Source organism: Moschus berezovskii, chromosome 14 (genome assembly GCF_049115385.1).
Source record: "Moschus berezovskii isolate FMDL1 chromosome 14, NW_MosBer_1.0, whole genome shotgun sequence".
Lineage (NCBI taxonomy): Eukaryota > Metazoa > Chordata > Mammalia > Artiodactyla > Moschidae > Moschus > Moschus berezovskii.
Genome location: NC_142473.1, coordinates 18,968,964 through 18,989,102, shown reverse-complemented (window position 1 = coordinate 18,989,102; position 20,139 = coordinate 18,968,964). Strand labels below are relative to the sequence as shown.

At 42.8% G+C, this 20,139-nt stretch overlaps 1 long non-coding RNA gene across 6 annotated transcripts in view; it reads right to left on the bottom strand.

The window, feature by feature from the left end:
* Positions 1-2,009: 2,009 nt before the first annotated feature.
* Positions 2,010-20,139, bottom strand: part of LOC129554274 (uncharacterized) — a 70,396-nt gene continuing 52,266 nt past the window's right edge. For 2 of the 6 annotated variants that reach the window (XR_008685578.1, XR_008685580.2), the window contains exons 6-7: positions 5,648-5,959; positions 2,011-2,283 (exon numbers count right to left, since the gene is read on the bottom strand). This is a non-coding gene — a long non-coding RNA (uncharacterized LOC129554274). Of the gene's footprint in view, positions 2,284-5,647; positions 5,960-20,139 lie in introns of all 6 variants that reach the window. The other 4 variants (XR_008685581.2, XR_008685583.1, XR_008685579.1 and 1 more) reach the window with 3 other exon arrangements.

The window sequence follows — 20,139 nt, the reverse complement described above, 5'->3', positions numbered from 1 at the left end:
AGTTGTAATAGGGAAGAGAAAATTATTTTAATCTTTGTATTCTATTACTTTTGCTACAAGTTACTCACTAAAGGGCTTTCTAGGTGGTGCTAGTGGTAAAGAATGTGCCTGCCAATATAGGAGACATTAAGAGACTTGGGGTCCATCCCTGGGTCAGGAAGATCTCCTGGAGGAGGGTATGGCAACCCACTCCAGTATTCTTGACTGGAGAATCCCACAGATAGAGGAGCCTGATAGGCTACAGTGCACAGGGCCGCACAGAGTCAGATATGACTGAAGCGACTTAGCATGCGCACACATAATCAGTAAAGGGATGTTGCCTATAGCTTAAAGCATACATAATGACCCACATGTAGGACCGCTGCCTCCTGTGTAATGAGCATTAAGCTAAAATACCTTTGTTTAGCCCACAGGAAGCTTCCTGACCAGGCCCCCTGTAAATGGCTACAGGAAGGAAGAAATGAATACATCCAGATCCAGGACTTCACCCCATCCATTTTAGTATTAAGGAAGCCTGAATTTAACGCAGGAAAGATGGTTCTTTGGGACATTAGTCCACCATCTTCTTGGCCTGCCGACTTTCTGAATGAAGTCCTGATTTCTTGTCCCAACGACTTGTCTCTCAATTTCTTGGCCTGTTGTGTGGTGAGCAGTATGAGTTTGGACTTGGTAACAAAATGAGGGAGCTGCCAGTCTTCCTTGGAGAGGAGAATCCTTGGAAATGCTTCCCACCCAGGGGAAGTAAGTCAGAGTGTGCATGTGGACATCTGATAGGCAGATGGAGTTGGGGGATAGTCTTGTAGGGAGAGTCAGCAGCCTGAGCAAAGATAGGGAGGAATGAAACAGCCTAGTGAGTTCCAGGAACTGCAAAGGCTTTGATAGGGCAGGAGTGTGGGGTGTGACAGCATGGTGCAAAAGAGTTAGGGCTAGAAAATTAGGCAGGGTAGAGCCTTGAAAGCCATACTGAGGAGCTTGGATGAAGAGAGACAACATGATTGGGTTTATATATCATCCATAGAAAGACGCTTTGAAGCTGTATGACCCAGGTGTTGGACCTCCAGGACACTGAAGCAGGAAGAGCAGCTGGGAGATCAGATCATCTGGATAAGAGATGCGAAAGGATTCCAATAAGGCAACAGCTGTGAGGATGGAAAGAAGGGGATGTGCTGCAAGCAGAGAGGACACACGGGCAAGCAGTGTGGCAGGACTTGCCTTCTCAAAGTGGGTCAGAGGATCCATAGCATCAGCATCCCTTGGAAGGAAAGCAGGTTCTCAGGCCCCACCCTAGGCCTACTGGATAATGATCTGCAGCTTAGCAAGATCCCTCAGGCCATTCACTCACAGACACACTCAAGCTTGCAATACACTGGTCCAGGTATTGGGGATTCAGTAGTGAAGACACAAGGCAGCTGAGACCCTTGCCCTCATTAACATTGCATGGTGATGGTAAGTACCAGCAAGGAACCGAGACACACCCTGGGCTCAGGGCTCAGGGGAGGTTTCCCCGTGTAGGTTTCAGTGACAAGTCGCGGTGAACCAGGAGGAGCAAGGAACCAGCCAGGAATGTGGGTTCGTGTGAGGGGCTGGGGAGAAGTCTCCCATCAGAGGCCAGCACGTGTTCAGGCTGGAAGGGACGCCAGGTCCTTGGAGGAAAGAGCTGGGGCAGCACATAAGGAAGGAGGAGGATCCTGGGAGGTGGGGCTGGAAGTCAGGGGGGATCAGGTCAGCTGCTCGATCATGCAGCTGAGTCTGATTTTCACTGCCAGAAGAAGTCTGGAGGAGAAAGCCCAGAGCAGTATCAGGAAGCTGGTATGTAGGAGGAGAGTTGATAGCCTGCTCTAATAGTCTGACCAAAGCCCCTTGGTTCACAGAGCCTATTGCTTTGGGCTTCTTCAGTTTTGACCCCACTTAAGAAAGTTTTATGGAGCACACACTCTGTGTTAAGCCCTATGTGAGTCAAGTGAGGGCTATTCAATATTTGAGATATGATTCCTGCCCTCAAGGATACCACAGTTTAGTAATGATATTTTGCTTTATTAAAGAAGCTTAAAGTCAAACCAAGAAGAACTTCTGGTTAATCATTCCCCAGGTCTTCCCACATAGGCTGCTTCTGAGACAGCTTTCCCTCTTTCTGTTCTTATGTATTTTTTATACAAAATTTTAAATTTTTCTTGATTTCAGGCCATTCTCCCAAACTGATATTCTTTTAAATCTTGCTTCAGTTATCAGTTTTTCAGCTCTGTCTCTCAACTTTATGCCACATGCAGATCCGATGAACATATCCTTTAAAAAAAAACAAAAACAAACTTAAGATCCTATGTTAAAAATTGGTGACAGATGTCAGAGGGCCCTTAAGCTTCTTAGCAAGGTCATAATAGAGTTTCCTTTCTGAGTGATTATTGATTAGTTGATCAATACATCTTGGGCTCATTATAGTATTTTTTTTTCCCCCTGGGAAGAGTCTCTCTATCTTGAAGCTAGAGATAAATGCACTCTTTATGGGAACCCACTGCATTGGTGAATGCCAGTGTTACAGTATTTGTAACATTGCATTTTAATTTTGTTACCTCTCTAACCATCATTATGGGGCTATTTTACTCATCACCCTATTCCCAACACTGAGCACAGTGTATTGCATATGGTGGGAACTCAATACACACTTTATTCAGTGACTTAGCCTGCATAAAATATTTTATGAATTTGAAGAAACAGCTAAGCTATTTGATACATTTCAAGGATTGAAATATAGAGTTTAGCCCTCCAGACCTTTCCCAGGTATGTGGCCAGCTTAGCTCTACATGCATCAGTAACAAGGCCTCACATTGATTCCCCAGAGTTGGCACCATAGTATGATACCCTTTGCTTTATGGAACATTTCCTGATATTTCATGAAAGTTTTTAGTGTCTTCAGCTTATCCTAGAGATTTAGCAAGTGATTCAGTGAAATCTGGAGAAAAGAGATATGTAACCACTTCTACACATAATTGATCCCCCAGTTTCATGGACAGGGTATGTCAGCCCCATACTGAGAGTCAGATAGGTATCAAAATGAAAACGCAATGTCACACATATTGTGATATGAGTATTCACAAGTACCAGGCATTCTTATAAAAAAGTACACTTACCTCTAGCCACAAGACAGGAAGACTCTAGGAAAAAATACGGTATAGTGCCCAATATATTGGCTGGATTTTGCCAATAGAACTCTGCTTAATGGATATACCAAATATAATAACAGCCATGGTTTAATTTGGCAAAAATCATTAATAAGAATAATCAAAAAATCCTTCTCTTTGATGTTAATCATATTGACATATTTCTAGTTTTTCATATTATCCCTACATGTTATACTCTATTTTATCTGGCCATGGTGCACAGCTTGAGAGATCTTAGTTTCCCAAGTATGGATCAAACCCAGGGCCTGGCAGTAAGAACACTGAATCCTAACCACTGAGCCACTAGGGAATTTCCATTTGACGTTTTTAACCATGGGGCAGTACAGATAACTCATTTTTGAAATTTGTTTTCATTAATACCTTGATTGTTTTCTTTTTGTGTCTGAATTTCTGTCAATTTGACAAATATAGTTGGCAACCTCTTGCTGGAAATGTATATTGGTACAGCCATTGTGGAAAACAGTACGGAGGTTTCTCAGAAAACTAAAAATAGAACTACCATATGATCCAGCAATTCATCTCCTGGGTATATACTCTCCCCCCTCCCCAAAATAAAACCCCAAAACACTAATTTAAAAAGATACACGCACATCAGTGTTCATAACAGCACTGCTTACAATAGCCAAGATATGGAAGTAACCTAATGTCAATCAACAGATGAATGGAAAAAGAATGCAGATAAATATATATATATATACATGTATACACACAATGGAATATTCAGTTCAGTTCAGTTCAGTCGCTCAGTCGTGTCCGACTCTTTGCGACCCCATGAATCACAGCACGCCAGGCCTCCCTGTCCATCACCAACTCCTGGAGTTCACTCAAACTCATGTCCATCGAGTCGGTGATGCCATCCAGCCATCTCATTCTCTGTCATCCCCGTCTCCTCCCACCCCCAATCCCTCCCAGCATCAGACTCTTTTCCAGTGAGTCAACTCGTCGCATAAGGTGGCCAAAGTATATGACTCAGACATAAAAAGGAATGAAATTTTGCCATTTGCAGCAACATGGATGGACTTAGAGGACATTATGCTAAGTGAGATAAGTCAGACAGAAAAAGACAAAGTACTGCATGATACCACTTACACATGGAACCTGAAAAATAAAACACACTCACAAAAAAGAAGCAGATTCACAGATATAGAGAACAAACTAGTGGTTACCAGTGGGGAGAAGGGGGCACAAACTATTAGGTCTAAGATGCATCTGGTCCCATCACTTCATGGGAAATAGATGGAAAAACAGTGGAAACAGTGTCAGACTTTATTTTTGGGGGCTCCAAAATCACTGCAGATGCTGATTGCAGCCATGAAATTAAAAGACGCTTACTCCTTGGAAGGAAAGTTATGACCAACCTTGACAGTATATTAAAAAGCAGAGACATTACTTTGCCAACAAAGGTCCGTCTAGTCAAGGCTATGGTTTTTCCAGTGGTCATGTATGGATGCGAGAGTTGGACTGTGAAGAAAGCTGATCGCCGAAGAATTGATGCTTTTGAACTGTGGTGTTGGAGAAGACTCTTGAGAGTCCCTTGGACTGCAAGGAGATCCAACCAGTCCATTCTGGAGGAGATCAGTCCTGGGTGTTCACTGGAAGGACTGATGCTAAAGCTTCAACTGCAATACTTTGGCCACCTCATGCGACGAGTTGACTCACTGGAAAAGACTCTGATGCTGGGAAAGGTTGGGGGTGGGAGGAGAAGGGGACAACAGAGAATGAGATGGCTGGATGGCATCACCGACTCTGTGGACATGAGTTTGAGTGTACTCCGGGAGTTGGTGATGGACAGGGAGGCCTGGCGTGCTGTGATTCATGGGGTCGCGGAGAGTTGAACATGACTGAGCGACTGAACTGAACTGAACTGAAGCCACAAAGATAAATGGAGAATATAGCCAATATTTTGTAATAACTGTTAACAGGCCATAATCTTTAAAAATGGTATTAAGAAAAATACTTGGTAATTTTTTTGGGAATTTTCTGCATTCCACACCCTAGTTTTGCAATATGAATTTCATAGGCATTATCTTATTTAATCCTTATTTATAAGAGGTATGTATATGACTATCCTTGATTTATTAACAAAAAAGACACAAATGGGGGAGATTAAATTGCTTATCTCTAGTCTTTCCCATTCTATTGTTTTTCTCTATTTATTTGCATTGATCACTGAGGAAGGCTTTCTTATCTCTCCTTGCTATTTTTTGGAACTCTGCATTCAAATGGGTATATCTTTCCTTTTCTCCTTTGTTTTTCCCATCTCTTCTTTTCACAGCTAATTGTAAGTCCTCCTCAGAGAGCCATTTTGTTTTTTTGCATTTCTTTTTCTTGGGGATGGTCTTGATTCCCGTCTCCTGTACAATGTCATGAACCTCTGTCCATAGTTCATCAGGCACTCTATCAGATCTAGTCCCTTAAATCTATTTCTCACTTCCACTGTATAGTCATAAGGGATTTGATTTAGGTCGTACCTGAATGGTTTAGTGGTTTTCCCCACTTTCTTCAATTTCAGTCTGAATTTTGCAATAAGGAGTTCATGATCTGAGCCACAGTTAGCTCCCAGTCTTGTTTTTGCTGATTGTATAGCGCTTCTCCATCTTTGAATGCAGAGAATATAATCAATCTGATTTCGGTGTTGAATATCTGGTGATGTCCATGTGTAGAGTCTTCTCTTGTGTTGTTGGAAGAGAGTTTTTGCTATGACCAGTGCATTCTCTTTGCACTCTTGTAACTCTATTAGCCTTTTCCCTGCTTCATTCTGTACTCCAAGAAATGGTAGGGACCTAACAGAAGCAGAAGATATTAAGAAAAGGTGGCAAGAATACACAAAAGAACTATACAAAAAAGATCTTCACGACTGAGATAATCACAATGGTGTGATCATTCACCTAGAGCCAGACATCCTGGAATGTGAAGTCAAGTGGGCCTTAGAAAGCATCACTACGTACAAAGCTAGTGGAGGTGATGGAATTCCAGCTGAACTATTTCAAATCCTGAAAGATGATGCTGTGAAAGTGCTGCACTCAATAGGTCAGCAAATTTGGAAAACTCCACAGTGGCCACAGGACTGGAAAAGGTCAGTTTTCATTCCAATCCCAAAGAAAGGCAACGCCAAAGAATGCTCAAACTACTGCACAATTGCACTCATCTCACACGCTAGTAAAGTAATGCTCAAAATTCTCCCAAGTCAGGCTTCAGCAATATATGAACTGGGAAATTCCAGATGTTCAAGCTGGTTTTAGAAAAGGCAGAGGAACCAGAGATCAAATTGCCAACATTCGCTGGATCATCAAAAAAGCAAGAGAGTTCCAGAGAAACATCTACTTCTGCTTTATTGACTATGCCAAAGCCTTTGACTGTGTGGATCACAAGAAACTGTGGAACATTCTGAAAGAGATGGGAATACCAGACCACCTGACCTGCCTCTTGAGAAACCTGTATGCAGGTCAGGAAGCAACAGTTAGAACTGGACATGGAACAACAGACTGGTTCCAAATAGGAAAAGGAATACGTCAAGGCTGTATATTGTCATTCTGCTTATTTAACTTATATGCAGAGTACATCATGAGGAACACTGGGCTGGATGAAGCACAAGCTGGAATCAAGATTGCCAGGAGAACTATCAATAACCTGAGATATGCAGATGATACCACCCTTATGGCAGAAAGTGAAGAGGAACTCAAAGGCCTCTTGATGAAAGTGAAAGTGGAGAGTGAAAAAGTTGGTTTAAAGCTCAACATTCAGAAAACTAAGATCATGGCATCCGGTCCCATCACTTCATGGCAAATAGATGGGGAAACAGTGGAAACAGTGACTGACTTTATTTTTCTGGGCTCCAAAATCACTGTGGATGCTGATTGCAGGCATGAAATTAAAAGATGCTTATTCCTTGGAAGGAAAGTTATGACCAACCTAGATAGTATATTAAAAAGCAGAGACATTACTTTGTCAACAAAGGTCTGTCTAGTCAAGGCTATGATTTTTCCAGTAGTCGTGTATGGATGTGAGAGTTGGCCTATAAAGAAAGCTGAGCGCCTAAGAATTGATGCTTTTGAACAGTGGTGTTGGACAAGACTCTTGAGAGTTCCTTGGACTTCAAGGAGATCCACCCAGTCCATCCTAAAGGAGATCAGTCCTGGGTGTTCATTGGAAGGACTGATGTTGAAGCTGAAACTCCAATACTTTGGCCACCTGATGCGATGAGCTGACTTATTTGAAAAAATCCTGATGCTGGCAATGATCGACGGCAAGAGGAGAAGGGGACGACAAAGGATGAGGTGTTTGGATGGTATCACTGACTCAGTGGACATGGGTTTGGGTAGACTCTGGGTTTGGTGATGGAGATGGAGGCCTGGTGTGCTGTGGCTCATGGGGTTGCAAAGAGTTGGACACGACTGAGCGACTGAACTGAACTGAAATTGCTTATACTCATTTATATTGGTTTCTGTCCCTCCTCCCAGGCTCCTGGTGTGTGGAGAGCTGAGGTCTGAAAGAGTTCTAATTCCAGGGCCCAGACTCTTAACCCAGCACACACAATTCTGCAAAGGGCCCAGAGAGTTTAGAGTGCTGTGCTAGAAGTGCCCTTTGAGAATGTCTAGCTTGGAACGTTATACTTGTGGACCTGATTCTGTCACTTTCTGGGCAAAATGACTCTCCCAACGGAGAGTGAAAGGCTGAATGGGGATGGCAGGAGTGGGAGAAGAGGGAGGGGAATGATTCTGACTCCTAGGATCCCAGGAGAGGACTTTCATGCTCAAGGCTCTGGAACTGAATGGATATAATACAAATCTTTAACCTACATTAATGTATTACACTTTATCAAGAAAATATTCGTTGAATAATTAAGTGAGGTTGGAATCACATTTTTAGCTTTAACCACCATATAACTAGCTATGTGGCCATAGCATTTAGAGGAACTAAGAGCCTCCTGATGAGAGTGAAAGATCTGGCTTAAAACTAAATATTAAAGAAACTAAGATCATGACATCTGGCCCCATTACTGCATGGCAGACAGAGGGGGAAAAGGCAGAAGTAGTGAGAGATTTCCTCTTCTTGGGCTTCAAAATCACTGTGCACAGTGACTGCAGCCATGAAATCAGAAGACAATTGCTTCTTGCCAGGAAAGCGACGACAAACCTAGACAGTGTGTTGAAAAGCAGAGACATTACTCTGCCGACAAAGGTCTGTATAGTCAAGGCTATGGTCTTCCCAGCGGTCAGGTATGGTTGTGCGAGCTGGACTGTAAACAAGGCAGAATTGCAAAGAATTGATGCCTTCAAACTGCGGTGCTGGACAAGACTTCTGAAAGTCCCTTGGAAAGCAAGGAGATCAAAGCAGTCAATCTTGAGGAAGATCAACCCTGAATATTCACTGGAAGGACTGATGCTGAAGCTGAAGCTCCAGTATTCTGGGCACCTGATGCGCACAGCAGACTCATTGGAAAAGTCCCTGATGCTGGGGAAGATTAAGCGCAGAAGGAGAAGAGGGTGTCAGAGGATTAGATGGCTGGACGGCATCACTGATGAATGAACACGAACTTGGGAAAACTCCAGGACATGGCGAGGAAACAGGGAAGCCTAGCATGCTACAGTCCATGGTGTTGCAAAGAGCTAGACACGACTGGGTGACTGAACAACAACAATGTATTACTTCATCAAGAAAATTTTCGTTGAATAATTGAGGCTGGAATCCCATTTTAGCTTTACCATATAACTAGCTTTGTAGCCATAGCATTCCCCACCCCCGCCGCCCCAACACTGGCTGAGCCTTAACTGTGCGTTTTTAAAGACATACATTTCGGGCAAAAGGACAGCAGAAGCGAAGGTATGATGTGTTCATGGAACAGAGAGGGGAGATCCGGATGTAAGAACTGTCTTGGTTCACTCTGGAGAGTCCGTAAGAGTGAAATGCTATTTTTTCAATATGAAAAATTATTCATTACCTTAAAATAACACACCGAGACAAAAATCAATAGTTTTGTACCTCCACAGGCAGTGAAAGCGTGAACATGTGAGCAGTGTGAAACAAATAGTTACTGAGAGAGCATTTTGCTGAAATCGAGAGTGACGTGTGTGTATCAGTCATACCCAGCAAGCGAGAGACAGGAAGATGGAGGAAGACACACAGCCCCACAGTGTCCCCAAAAGGAAAGAAGGCAACTCTTGGGAAGATGATGGAAGCATGCAAAGTCCATGAAACCAGCTGTGTCAGTTGTGAAATGTATGTGTTTGGAGGCTGCAGCCACAAAGATCAAGAGAGAAGATGAAAAACCTACACTTTCATGTCTGAGTCATCTGTGCCCCTCACCCCCACAATTCCCTCCTCCAACATTTTCACCTGTCTTTTGTTGAAGGATTCACTCTCACTGAAAAATAAGGATGGGTGAGGCAGAATTTTCACCTGAGCAAATCAGATGTGGTTTGGCTCCATGGCAGGACTGGTCTGCTTATGTAAAAGTAACTGGGGGAAACTGAACTATTTCAAACGGGTATGAAAAGTTGAAGAGAGAAGGTTTTGGAGCAATGAATGAGATGAAAGAGAAATTTGTGCCAGGCAAACTGAAAGCCAAGCAAAGGGCAATTAATCATCTCAGCTGGAGATGGACAAGAGAAGTCCAGTGTCTCTTCAGAGATGAGGAAGAGTCCCACTTGTCAGGGCAAAAGCGTCTCTGACATCTAAGTGCCTGAGCTGGGTACTAAGCCTGCTATTTCTGCTCTGTCAAAGTCATTCTATTAAAAGATAAAATAAGCCTCCAACTAGAGAATCTTACCCCTTATAGAAGCCTTATGTAATGTATGCAAATGTGCATCTAAATTATTAGCCTTCTATTTTTTTCCCCTTCAAAGCTGCACTTAATAAGTAAAAGCCTGTGAAAGCCTAGAGATTTCTAAAATAAAGTGTATCTAAGAACATCTTTAAGGAAACTCTTGAGAGCTAGCAAGAGGTCTAGGAGAAAAGGCCCTGTATGAGGAGAGGGGACCGCTGGATCCTGGCACTGGTTTAGCCCCTTACTCTGCACTGGCTTTTGCAAACCGCTTAAATTCCCAGGACCAAAATAGGCTATGTCTGAGTGGGAAGAACTAGAAACAAGGATCCGAAAGTCTGGGTTTGAGTCCCCACCTTGTCATGGATGGGCCACGTAGCTGACAAAGAATTTTATATTTGGAGGCTTGTTTCCTAATCTATCAAATAGAGGAAGTAATAAAACCCAATGGCTGAGTGGATAAATAAGCTGCCTGCAATGCAGGAGGTACAGGAGATGCTGGTTCCATCTCTAGGTGGAGAAGATCCCCTGGAGGAGGACATGGCAATCCATTCCAGTATTCTTGCCTAAAAAATCACTTGGACAGAGGAGCCTGATTGGCTACAATCCAAAGGGTCGCAGAGTCAGACACAATTGAGCATGCACACAGCACCTCATTCATGTTGCCGTGATGGACAAATAGACGATGTACATAAAAGGGGCTTTGCAAACTGTAAAGGGCAAGAGACAAATGAGCCTTCATTTCCCTTGGTTATCTGTGCCTCACAGAATACTAGGAGAAAAACTGAAAACTAGAAAGGGTTTATTATAAACGTCCAAAGCACTACTTCACAATCATTATAGCGAGTAAGGACATTCTTCAAATCTGTTGATAAAGGGAAACGTTCTTGTCGGGAGAATCCCAGGGACGGGGGAGCCTGGTGGGCTTCCGTCTGTGGGGTCGCACAGAGTCGGACACGACTGAAGTGACTTAGCAGCAGCAGCAAACCAGTCAGAAAGCCAGCCTCAACTGGGAGATGTTTAAAACACCTTACACCTATACTCAAAGGAAAACGGTGTTCTAGAGGGTGCTGGGGGTTGGGTGGCCTGGAGGACACAGCGCCACACAAAAGAGGTGGCGAGGTGGCGGGGCATGGGGAAGCACGCTATCGTCTAAGAGGCCTAAGGGAGCTGGAACGATCGCACAAACAGGTCTTCTAATTGCGTTAGAGCTGTAATCTGATTTCACGCTGGGTACACCGTCCCCTCCAAGTCAGCGTTGAGGGAGGTGCGGAAGAAGTTTTCCACCTAGCAACAGGATGACGTCAGCGGCCGGAGGCCCGCCAATCAGGAGGCGGCATGAATCAGAGCGCGCTGGGGTTCTGCTCAACGGTCTCCTAGCAAAGCAACCTCAGGTCTGAAGCGCAGAGGCTGTTTACACTTCCTGTACACTTGAAGCTGAGACGGAACGACTCCTCAGCTGAAAGGATACCAATGGGGGTGCAGGCCGTTAAGATTATTCGCATCCAAATGGCCAGTCCTCTGGGTCATATAAGAGTCATAGCTATGCTTTCCTGCGAGTATTTTCGGCAATTAAAAATTCAGAATTAATAAGTATTTTAAAAGCTTGATTTCTATGGTATGCCTTATAATTGTTTGAAACCTGCTTCATTTCATGCATTATGTGCTGCGGGGCGGCTCTTGGCCCGTGAGCTATATATACAGGTGAATACTGTACCTTACAGAGCTTGAGCTTGCTTCTTAGGTTTCAAGTCTCCTCTCCAGTGACAAGCAGTCTGGAAGTCAACAGCTGTTTCATTTCTGGGTCAAAGGCTCCAGTTCTCTAATTGCACTAAAATGTGTTTTGTGTATGCTTTAAAAATAAGCATAAGTGGGAAGGTGATGGATGAGGTGACTTGCAGAAATGGGCTCACCCTGGGGAGGGTAGAGCTTTGTGGTACTGCTGAGAACATGTGGTTATCTCCTGGCATTTTGTTGGTTTTCTGACCTTAGTAGACAGTGACAGCAGTCCTGGAAAAAGGCTCAGAAGGTTAAACCTCCCCACCCAGCATCGCAGTCTTTTTCTTACACTTCCCAGGCAGGCTCCTCACCTACCCAGCATGCCCTATCCGAGGATGGTCTACACTGACTCTGTCCTAAGGCCAGACGACTGTCTCCTGTGACTGGAGGAAACATCTTCCCTAACTCAAAATAATATGTAACCAAGGAGTGATTTTCCACCTTCTCTCCTTTCAGAGTCATCGGTATCAGGAAGGAGCATGGACTAGGATTTATAAGCCCAGACCTGCCACGACCTCTTTCCTTCCACAGCTTGCTTCTTGGATGAATGCCTCTTCTTTTTCCCCTCATTACTGAAATGAAGACAGAGTTTACAAAAGCTAGCTAATTAGGGCTAATTAGGGGCAAGCCATTCTGAAATATATTTTAGAGAAAGGCAGACCTAACATGTCCAAAGGGTGGTGCTGCTGGAGGAAGGCACATGGGTTCTGGGGATCAGTCTCATGCAGGGTTGAATCCCAGTTCCAGGACTTACCAGCTTTGCCCTGGAGGGCCAAAGCTCCCTTCCACAGGTGCAGACTGGGGCAAGGCGTAGCTCCAAGGATGGCAGAGAAGAGAAACAATCTCGTACTAAGCACAGGCAAGCACGTTGTAGCTACTCAATAATTCATAGACCCACCGCCCCCTTTACACTGGAAATAAACAACTTGTTGGCAAATAGAAATCCCAGAGGGACTGGCTTTCACAAATACCGGAGGGTTTGTAATTAGCATGAAAAAGGATTGTTTCCAAGCCTTGAAAGCAGGTCGTTCTTTACAGACTCAGGCTTACTTGGGAAGCCTTGTTTACACTCTAGCATTAATTTGCTCAGCAAATCCTAGGGTGAAATTAAATTTCAGTCCAGGATCTGTTTGAATGATCCCAAACTCTAAATGAAGGTGGCTTTAGTGTGATCTAAGTTTCACTTTTCGGAAGTCTTGAGATGAATTTAGTGGGCTTTCTAATCCTTCTAGAAAGGCCTGACACTCTTGGCAAGAAAGATAAAACTGTCAAGTATCTGACCCCATCCTGTTCATTCCCTTCTTCATCTGGTATTCCTGAAGGGAACATGCTCCTGGGAGTTTAGAAAAGATTTCTGCCGACTGGGACAGACTGGGAGTCTCAGGGGGTGTGAAAACCCCAGGGCAGGTTAGAGGTCAGAGCAGCTGTGATGCCTGGAGGCGAAGGCAGGAGGAAGTTGGGGTGGGGGATGTATTTCCTGGGTGAGACTAAATCAGCTATTTTAGACTCTTTGGTTCCTCTTTAGTCAGCAGTCAAGAAGACTACAGAAATGGTAACATTCTATTATTTCAACAGGGCCTTTCTCTTGAAAAATGCATTTGCTGTCTAAGATAAAATGCTGTAGATTTTCTGTTCCCTTGAGGTTTATTGCACCAGAGAGAAGGTAATGAGAAGACACCTTCTTCCCACTTTACAGAGAGGGAAACTGATAGCTCGTGAGTGAAGCTCAGAGATTAGGGAAAGCTCTGAACAGTAGAGTGGAGATACTGAATCGGGAAACAGTGAAACAGAAATGTGAGCTCTCCTGACCTTTCTCTGCTATTACAGTCATTTCAAATCCAAGCAGAGAAAAAATGGGTAAAATTGCAGCTATGCTTTAACCAAGAGTCCAGACTTGCCTGTTTTTGATTGACTGAACCTCTGTACACATGCACACAGGGAAAGCAAATCTTTCCCTGTATTTAGGTGCAGGGAAGCCAGTTTATTCCGAGTGCCAGTTTGTGTCAGAACAATTTGATATGGGGTTATAGGTTGAATCCTGTCGTCCTCCTCCAAATATGTCGAAAATATGTTGAAATCCTAACCCCCAGTACTTCAGAATGCAATCTTATTTGGCAATAGGTTAATTACAGCTGTAACTTGATTCCCAGGTGGCTCAGTGGTAAAGAATCCTCCTGCCAATGCAGGAGACACAAGAGACATGGGTTCTATCCCGGGTTGGGAAGAGCCCCTGGAGAAGGAAATGGAAACCCACTCCAATATTCTTGCCTGGAGAATCCCATGGACAGAGGAGCCTGGCAGGCTATAATCCATAGGGTCACAAAAGAGTCAGACACGACTTAGCAACTAAACAGCAACAGACATAATTAGTTAAATTAAGTGAAGTCATCCTGGAGCAAAGCTAGTCCCTTATCAAATATATGTGGTGTCCTTATAAGACAACAACAGTGTAAAGACAGACAGTACAGGGAAAATGCAATTAGAAGACAGAGAATTGGAGTGCTTCATCCACAAGCCAAGAAACACTAAAGATTGCCAGGAAATCGCATTCTACAAGTTTTGGAGGGAGTACAGCTCTGCTGGCACCTTGACTTCAGTCACAATCTAGCTTCCAGAAATGTGACGTGATAAATTTGTTGTTTTAAGGCACCTAGCTTGAGGTACTTTGTTGCAGCAGCCCTAAGAAACTAAGGTGTGTGGCATTAACCAAAATTACTGATGTCACTTTAGACTGGATAAAACTGGCAGCTGCGTGCTTGGGCAAGTTGTCGACATTTCTGGAAGAAGGTTTTCTAATCCATGAAATAGAGATGGAATAGATGATTCAAAGGGCTTCCCTGCTACCTTATTAGTAAAGAATCCACCTGCCAATGCAAGAGTCATGGGTTCGATCTCTGGTTCAGGAAGATCTCCCAGAGAAGGAAATGGCAACCTACTCCAGTATTCTTGCCTGGGAAATCCCATGGACAGAGGAGCCTATAGCCCATGAACAGTGGGCTATCACCCATGGGGTTGCAAAGAGTATGATATGATGTAGTAGCTAAGCATGCACGCATGTGGTTTAAAAGAACTCTAATGTCCTTTGAGACTAGGTAGTTTTCCCCAACAGGTGATAGCTTTTCTTCTCCTAATCTAGTTCTTGAGTCCTTCCCCATCTCTCCCTACACGTGACCATGTCTGAGGTCAGGCCGTCACTGCTTTCTTGGAAAATTGGAACACTATTGTCCCTGGCAACCTATACATTAATGCAAGTGGCTGAGGGTTCTTTGTAGACACAGATCCAATAACATCATTCCCCTGTACACACTTTCTACAGCCTGACTTTGCCTAGAGAATACCGTTAAAAGTCCTTAGGCTGGTGTGAGGCTCTTCACGACCAGACCAAACCTCTCCCATCGACTCCCACTGAGTTCCACACACCCCACATTTCATATATTCTAACCAGCCTACAGTACTAAACAAGCCATGGACTTCCCTTTCCTAAACTCCTGCACCCATCTGCTCCCCAGAGACTTTCCACCTACCCTTTGATTCTCCACAAGACCATGAGCAATTTGAAGGCAGGAACTGTGTCTTATTCACCATTTCTCTCTGTTACCTTGTACTTTCCTTAGCATAGAGTAAGAGCTTAATAAGTATGAATTGAAGAAAGGAATCTGTTATTCCTCAAGACCCATTTCAATGTGTTTTTTTTTCCCCCTATATAACTATCCAAAATTAGGAGTTCCCTCCCAGTTCCTGTGGTGCTCTGTCAAGATTTTATAATATCCTTTCTCCCATCTATGAATCTGCTTTGCACATGGTACCAAGCAAATGGTTGTGGAGTAGATGAACAGACACATAATGGACACCTTATTACCATATATGTGTGGGTGGATTTCCCTTGCTTAGTGTGAAACTCTGAATCGTTTGCAGTAAGTAGAAAAGGTTAACCCTAATTTGATTGATTTTCCTTGTTTCATCAGATTGTGATCATGGCAGTTTAGTTCAGTTGGTCAAAAGGTGTGCTTGTGCCTTTGCTTGGGGTCAGACACAGCTAACTCCCACACCCCGGGCAACACTGGGAGCTTCAGGGCAGGGCCTCTCCTCGGTCACTAGAGTCCCAGAGTGAAGGAGGGCAGAGGGGTTGGCACAAATTCACGATGAGGGTCAGCAGTCTAGCCTGAGGGTGATGGCCAGGAACTGGAGTGAAACTAGAAATGAGCTCCATGCAATGTGGGTCTCTCCTTTGGGAGGCTCCCCTTTCTCCTTCTCTATGGCTAAGTTTGGCCAAACAAGACCCTCAGTGAGTGTGGGGAAGGACACACACCCTCTTCTCCAGGCAGGTCTTGCGAGCAAAGAGGCCCAGGGTAGAGCATCAGATGCTGGGTTGAGTTTCCCAGAGGTCAGGAGATTCATCTTTTGAATTGTAATACCTGTAGTGATAACGACCATGTACTGGATGTTTACGGTGTACCAAGAACTCTCTCTCTCTGTCTTTATATATATAGATAAAACATATAAAATAAACATAAAAATATATATATAAATACATACTACATAAAATATATAGTATAAAATATATGTGCTATTAAATATATATGCCATATATATAATACAATAAAATACATACAATGTGATATAAAGTGGGTATATATGATATTTCATATCTCTATATACAATTAAAGTAAAGTTATCAGAATTTACCTATAATTTAGGTAGATATTATTATTCCCATTTTCCAGATAAGGACATTGAGGAAATGAACCCAAGTTTACAGTTAGTGAGTGGCAAAGACAGGAATTTAGCGGCTTCCCTAGTGGCTCAGTCGGTAAAGAATCTGTCTGAAATGCAGGAGATCCCGGTTCGATCCCTGGGTTGGGAAGATCCCCTGGAGAAGGAAATGGCAACCCACGCCAGTATTCTTGTCTGGGAAATCCCATGGACAGAGGAGCCAGGCAGCCTACAGTCTATGGGGTTGCAAAAGAGTCAGACATGACTTAGCGACTAAATCACCACCACCATTTGATTTAACAGACTTTGCTTTTGACCACCGAACAACTGCTTTCTCAGTCGAGTCTAGTTTATCAGATTAATTAATTAATTAACCAAAAATATTTATTTAAAACGTACTATATATCATTACAGTTGAGGTTCTGAAGATAATGTGGCAAACCCCCTGACCTTATGGAGCTTACGGTTTAGAGACGGGAGATAGACAATAAAAAACATAAGCAAATAATTCTAGCTGACAATAAGTGTATTGAAGAAAATGAAACTGTAAAGGATAGGGTTTCCCTGGTGGCTCAATGGTAGAGAATCCATCTGCCAGTGCAGGGGACACAGGTTTGATCCCTGATATAGGAAGATCCCACAAGCTGCGGAGCAACTAAGCCCGTGCACCGCAACTTCTAAGCCTGTGCTCTAGAACCCACGGGCTGCAACTACTGAAGCCCATGTGCCCTAGAGCCTCTGCTCAGCAAGGGAGGCCACTGCAATGAAAAGCCCACGCACCACCTCTCAAGAGTAGCCCCTGCTGTCTGCAACTAGAGAAAAGGCCATGTAGCAACGAAGACCCAGCATAGCCAAAAGATAAATAAATAAAATTATTTTTAAAAAGCTGTAAAGGATAGAGTGTGATGGCAGCCTCTGAGATAGTCCCCAACAGTCTCCACCTTTCAATAATCAAGTTCTCGTGTGATCACTTGGGTGTGAGCTGGAAATACTTGCTTCTAACTAGTAGAATATGGCAAAGGAAAAGGGATGCCATTCATTTCTGAGAAGACACTGTGAAAATCCTTCTAAAGTACTTAGAGATACTTTATGCAAGTAAGATTCAGTGAAATGCATGTTCCATTAACTGATGTTACTATGCTAATTTTTATGCTAGTGTATTAACTAACCTTAGAGAGAAAACCAAGATTTAAAAAATATTTTGTAGAAAGAACACCAACTATTAAGACAGTTAACTTCCTTCAGACAAGAGACCAACAGATTTTATGCTTCTGCCCAAATTTGTTTAATGTCCCTGGTCCTGGCAATCCTAAGTGTTCACTTCATACAAGGGGCCCATTTTTGATGTTTTGCAATAATCCAGATTGCTGAGAGCTAGTTGCATTAAAAGCCTGACCTTGACTATTATGAGTACTAAAAGGCAACATTAAGGCTCTCAGGGAGCATTTTAACGTTTTCTCAGGCTATAAAGAAATATGAAATGAGAAGTTTCTTCAATTAGGTTAGGCCTGAACAAGAATTTAAAAACCGACATCTGTGAGCAATAAATATGCCAGAAGGGATAATCTCTTTCAACATCAAAGAAATACAGAGGCAACAACGAAATATAATTATCCTCTTTCAAACTGGAAGATATGATTCTTAATCCATATAGGATTCGGTGAAATGCAAGCTGTCAAACAGCTCACGTAGGATCAATGACTAGGACAACGTTTTGAGTGAAGCACTGGGCCCACGAATCAAGATTCTTAACCATAGTCCTCCCCTGTGACCCAGTAACACCATAGTACAGTCAGCTCCTAAACTGCAGCTGGCACATGATAGACATTTTAGTATTTGTGGAATTAATTAATTAGCTAATCAAGTCTGATATAACCTTAACAAAGCCGAAGAAAGTAATATCAGCTATAAAACTGTTATCTAGAGGTTTTTTTGTTGTTGTTTAGTCTCTCGGTCCTGTCCGACTCTTTTGAGACTCCATGGACTGTAGCCCACCAGGCTTCTCTGTCCATGGGATTCTCCAGGCAAGAATACTGGAGTGGGTTGCCATTCCCTTCTCCAGGGGACCTTCCCAACCCAGGGATTGAACCCACATCTCCATGTCTCCGCACTGTAGGTGGAATCTTTGCCCCTGAGCTACTGATACACAATACATACATTTTTATCAGTTGTAGTAATGTTTGTAGATGTTTATTGAAGCATTTATTTTAATTAGGAAAATAGAAGCAGTCTGAATGCTTAAAACTGAAGTTTGATTAAATGAATCAAATAATATACATTTGGTGAAATATTTTCCTGTCCTCAAAATGAGGCTTCTGAAGAATTTTTAGTAACAAGGTACAATATGGACAAAGATCAAGATTCTAAACTGGGTGTAGCATTATCCCTAACATGTATATCTAGAAGGCAAAGCTGGAGCTCTACATGAGAAAAAATAATTAAGCACAAAATACTCCAAAGTGTAAACAGGGGTTACTTCATAAGTGATTTTTCTTTTTTAGTCTCTTCTGTGTTTAAAAATATTACTTCAAGACCTTTATTTACATTTTTAGTCAGGAAAATAGCAATGTAAATATTTTTAGAGTAATTTTTCTAAGCCTACACAATTGAGGCCTATGACTATGCATTGAACCAAAAGTTTACAGTAAAACAAATGAACAGACAAAAAACATACTTTGAGTTTTCCCCAAATATTAGAATTATGCAAGTTTTTCTTCTTTCATTGGTTTTAAACCAGGTAAATCAATCTGGGTCAGCATAGAATGAGGCCATGTGGAATAGTGGTGATGAGCCCGAACCAGGCTTTGTCAGTTTATTCCTGGGTTCTGACTCTTACTAGCTTGGATGACCTTTGGCAAATTATTTAATGTCTTGGAGTTTCATCTGCAAAATGGAAATATTAATAGTATCTGCCTCATAGAGTGATTGAACTTATTAAATGAAAATAATGTGTAAAGCACTTAACACCATGCCTGGCAAATACTGAATATCTTTGTGTTTGCTGTTGCCATAGTATGACTTCTACTAAACAAGCAGAGCTCTGTTTAGTGTCAAGGGTTTGAAATCCAAAGCCTGTGCCCTCCACTAGTCAAGAGGAGAAGTTTGATGGTGAGGTCTCTGTATTATTTGGATGTCCATGTGTCCATGATTTATGGAAGAAATGACAAAGATGATGAATTGAAGAATTTAGATGAACTGAACCTTAAATGTCACGGCCTTTTAAAGCAAGCATTTTAAAGTATACTTTATTATGGTCAAATTGTCCAAAATAATAGCAAGTTCTCAATTCACAGAGGGGTTCTCTCAACCTGAATGGAGAAGCAGAATTAGCTCAGGAGTTTTATCCCCTGAGAAGGAGAGTCTGCTGCTTTGGACACTCAGTAGACAGTTGAGGTCTAGATCAGGCTCTTCCTTCACTAGGAAGTCTCTTTTCACCTGCTCAGCAAGACCAATTCTTTTCTCTTCTAAAGTCCCTGAGGCCTTTTTCTAGAGCCCCTTGTGGACTGTCCCTGCTTCTATCTTGTGTTATTATTATGTGTGTCCACATAGATCTTAAATTCCACATTTTATTCTTCTCAAAATCACTCAACTCTAGCTAGCATAGTGTGTTAGTCACTCAGCGGTGTTGGACTCTGCGACCCTGTGGACTGTAGCCCTCCAGCTCCTCTGTCCATAGAATTCTGCAGGCAAGAGTACTGGAGTGGGTTG